Source organism: Oncorhynchus masou, unplaced genomic scaffold (genome assembly GCF_036934945.1).
Source record: "Oncorhynchus masou masou isolate Uvic2021 unplaced genomic scaffold, UVic_Omas_1.1 unplaced_scaffold_9157, whole genome shotgun sequence".
NCBI classification, from domain to species: Eukaryota; Metazoa; Chordata; class Actinopteri; order Salmoniformes; family Salmonidae; genus Oncorhynchus; species Oncorhynchus masou.
The window spans coordinates 1-4,459 of NW_027015634.1; the positions used below are offsets into that span (position 1 = coordinate 1).

General features: G+C 36.7%; 1 long non-coding RNA gene across 1 annotated transcript; it reads left to right on the forward strand.

Annotated features, from left to right (window-relative positions):
- The first annotated feature begins 41 nt into the window (after positions 1 to 41).
- LOC135538132 (uncharacterized) lies at positions 42 to 3,129 on the forward strand. The gene is made up of 3 exons (XR_010455325.1): positions 42 to 555; positions 665 to 762; positions 883 to 3,129. It is a non-coding gene; the product is annotated as an uncharacterized LOC135538132 (long non-coding RNA).
- Positions 3,130 to 4,459: the final 1,330 nt, after the last annotated feature.

Sequence of the window (4,459 nt, forward strand, 5' to 3'; positions counted from 1 at the left end):
TATAGATATAGATAGATATAGAAGAGATATACTTGTTTTTTGGAACAGACCAGATCAAGCATGCCTGCTATATGTATCTCGGTATGATACAGCTGTAGGATCTTAATTTGATCACTTTTTTGTTGCTGAGAAGTTTATTGCATTGTGGGAAACACAGATAAGCTTTGTGATTTACATATATTCACCAAACTCCTGCACTGAAATGTGGTTATATTAATAGTATTGCACTTATCATGCAGCCTTATTTTGTCCAGCTAATAGACTCACCACCAATGGATCAACATTACGGAGGAAACGTTCAAGTCCTTTTGCTGCAGGATTATTTCACTGCAACAATACTGGATAAATTAAGATCTTACATCTGTACATCTACAGTATATGTATAATTTGTAATATTAGACAATGTGCAAAATGTTTCCTCTTTTTGGAACAGATGGCTATAATGTGTGTTTTATTTACAGGGCAAGAAGAGCCTGTTAACCCAAAGGTTTTTGAGATTGTAGGAAAAACCTTGGGGTTGATTTTCCTCTTCAGCCTGATCGTATTCTTTGCATGGTAAAAAGATATTCCCAGCCTCAATTTTAACATATTTATCATACTGATTGTGCTTTTGTTTTTGAAAACCTAAATGATGTCAAATCCCTTTATTCTTGTCTTCCCGGAGGAGGAGAACATCTAGACTCCCCAGTGGGTTTGACATGACAGACCATTCACAGGGACTGGTGGGAATGGTAGAATAAACCTTTAAAACCCATCTAGAATGTGAGTTTCAGGAAGAATTGAATGAATACTGTGTTGTGTAACCAACTGTAACTATGAAGTCATTATTCTTCTGAAGTGTCGGTCCTGACAACTGTTCCTTTCTCTGTGTTCTCTCCACAGAACTCCCCGGTTGGGACAGTGTGCTCTAACCAGGCCACGGTCAGTAGAGGGAACCAGGAACCACCACTTAACAACCTCGATGGTCTTTAAGCACAAGTCAAAAGAGGTGCTTGTTAATTATTTTTCCAATGGGTATTAAGTGTTTTTATGAACAGTATTGTCATTGTGTATTAGTTTTAAATGTATACTTTTGTTACATTTATAATTGTGTGCTCTTTGACTCTGTATATTTGTGCAATTTGCTGGGATGAAAAATGTTTAACTGTTACTATAGTGTTGATATGATGATGCAGGCTACTCTTTATTTTGGACCATTTATTTTGAGTGTTGAGTTCACAGAGCATCTGTTTAATGGGTTCCAGTATAGAGGAACTGCTGAGTTCAACTAGCTCACTGAAGGCAGTTTAAGTCCATATAAAGTCAATGATGACTGTCTAGAGAAGACACAGTTAGTTGGAGAGACAGTGTTCTGATACAAGACAGGAAGTTGGTGCAGGAAGTCTACATGATGGCAGAATGGTGTTAACGTCTACTAGTCACTGTTTCTCTTGATCTTTTGTGCAGTAACCAGAATAACAATATCATCTATTTTCAGTTTATATCTATTTAGAAGTTATCGTGTCAGTTTTATTTTCAGTGTTAAACAGAATCAATTGAGGCTGAATTTAAGATTTTTTTAAATGGTTTGCACTGTAATAAAGACCTTTACATTCAATTTCCATGAAAATATTTTGGCTGTTATCGGTCCAACATTTTACATATCTCATTAAAATTGATTGAATTGAGATTTTGTGTCACTGGCCACATACTAAACCCCATAATGTGGAATCTTGTTTTTTGACCATAAGTCTAAAAAGCAAGAAGTATTTAACCCCTTTCTTATGGAAAGCCTAAATAAATTCAGGAGTAAAGATTTTCTTAACATGTCACATAATAAGTTGCATGGACTCTGTGTGCAATAGTGTTTAACATGATTGATTTTTTAAATTATTTTATTTAACCTTTATTTAACCAGGAAGGGCTCATTGAGATTAATATTTATTTTTCAAGAGTGCCCTGGCCAAGATAGGCAGCACCAAGTCATTACAAAAAATTAGACAGACAACATGAAAAACTACAAGTAATCTAGTAAAAACCATTGAATTCACAAGGGTATAAAACAGTAAATTAAAAACATTGACAGGTCAGGGAATCAGCCTCAAAATCCTTCATCAGTGATTTAAAAACACAAGTTTGTCCAGTTTAAAAGTATTTTGTAAGGTGTTCCAAAACGATGGTGCAGAGTACATAAAAGCCCAAATTCAGTTTGGAACAGTTGGCAGGATAAAGTCCAGCGAACGAAGAGAGTACCCACCACATTTCTGAACAATAAAAATGCACAAAAAAAATGTAGTTAACCCAAAATGGCTTTGTAAATAAAAAATATACCAGTGACTGAGCCTACGAATGACTAGAGAAGGCCAGCCAAACCTGGTACACAAAGTGCAGTGGTGTGTAAGGGTTTTGCAGTTTAAAATAAATCTCAAAGTGCCATGGTACTTGATCTCAATTGATCTCAAACACTGAGTGGAAGCATTCATATATAAAATATCCCCATAGTCTAGTAAAGGCATAAATGTAGCTGACACTAGCCTCCTTCTGGCTTCAATAGAAAAACAGGCCTTATTCCTAAAATAAAATCACAATTTCAGCTTCAAATGATTTTGTTAGTTGTTTAATATGCAATTTAAAAGAGGCCGTCATATATTAAAATTCCAAGATATTTATATGAGGTTACAACCTCAATCTCCTTGCCCTGACAGGAAGTAATAGGTGAAAGGTTCAGAGGCCTATTTCTTGCATTAGAAAACACCATTAGTTTAGTTTTGTCAGTATTTAGGATAAGCTTCAATTGACACAAGGTATGTTGAACAGTATAAAAAGCAGTTTGCATGTTCTGGAAAGCTTTTGTAAGAGATGAGGCACAACAGTAAATAACAGTATCATCAGCATGAAAATGAAGTTGTGCATTTTGGACATTTTTGTCTAAATCATTTATATAAATAGTGAATAAGAGAGGACCAAGTACAGAGTCTTGGGGCACACCATTCAAGACAGACAATTTTACAGACATAAGCCCATCAAATTGAGTGCACTGAGTTCTATCAGACAGATAGCAAACCATGCAACTGCATGCTCCTAAAGACCTACACTCGACAATCTCTGCCTTAGTATAGCATGAGCAACTGTATCAAAAGCCTTAGAAAGATCAATAAAAAGTGAGACACAGTGCTGTTTTTTGTCAAGGGCTTCAGTGATATCATTTAAAACCTTCATGGCTGCTGTATTGTGCTATGCTTCTTCCTGAAGCCCGATTGGTACATTGATAAAATAGAGTTAGTAAATAAAAACTATTTTAGCTGTTCACTTACAAGGGTTTCAAGTATTTTCACCAGGGGTGACAGCATTGAGATTGGCCTATACTTAATTAAAAGAGTTGGATCTCCCCCTTTTTAAAAGTGGTAGGACAAATGCTGATTTCCAGATTGTAGTATCTGGGATCTACATCGGTTTATATTAGTTACTGTGCTGTTACTAAGCAGTAATGCATTACGGCAGTGTTACGTTACTACACCTAATAGGAAATGCACATGCGCACTGGGGTGCCGGGAACTGTAGAGCACGAGGGGTTTTGACTAAACAAAAACTAACTGTACTCCCATCTCCTGCCTGGCCATTTCTCCACAACACAAATATTACAGTGGCGACGAGGTGATTAAACTACATAAACGGACATTGCTTGAAGGGAAGAATGTTGCGTGAGTAATGAAACTCAAAATAATTATGTAATTCGTCAGTTATTTTTTTATTTTCTTTCGCCAGTAGAAAAGGCTAAGCACTGCTAGCACTGCCAGTACAGTATTCAGGAGCTGCCAAGTAGCAAGACTATTGGAGTCCAGAATAGCGACACTGCCCTCTGGTGGTTAAATTTAAAAAAATTGAACCCATTGAAATTAGGCGATCTCAGTGGAGAAATATTGGCAAGAAGAAAAAGGAAGAAGGAATGTAACACGGTGTGTACATTATTACATATGAGTGCAGTGAATGAAGTAATTGCAGAAACTTCTGAAGTGAAGAATTAGATGAAAATTAAGGAATACAAGGAATAAGGAAACTGAACAATTAACTGTGAAAATGGCAACCATTGGTCGAGTAACAGAGTTTGAGGCACAAAGAGGATTTTGATTCCTATTTGGAGCGTTTTGAGCGTTGGCTGGCTGCAAATGAAATCAAAGATGGAAAGAAAGCAGACGTATTTCTCAGTGTTTTGGGTCCAACTGAGTATGGATTGCTGAAAGGTCTCATTGAAACAATGAAAGCAGTGGAGTTGAACTATGCAGAACTGACTGAAACTCTTTCAAGGTATTTCAAGCCTAAGCCAATTCTCATTGCAGAACGTTTCAGATTTTACCAACGTCACCAGAGTCAAGGGGAAACCGTGGCTGACTACATCCTTGCTTTGAAAAGGCTGGCAAGTACATGTGAGTTTGCATGATTTCTTGATGATGCTCTCCGAGACAAGTTTGTATTTGGTCTC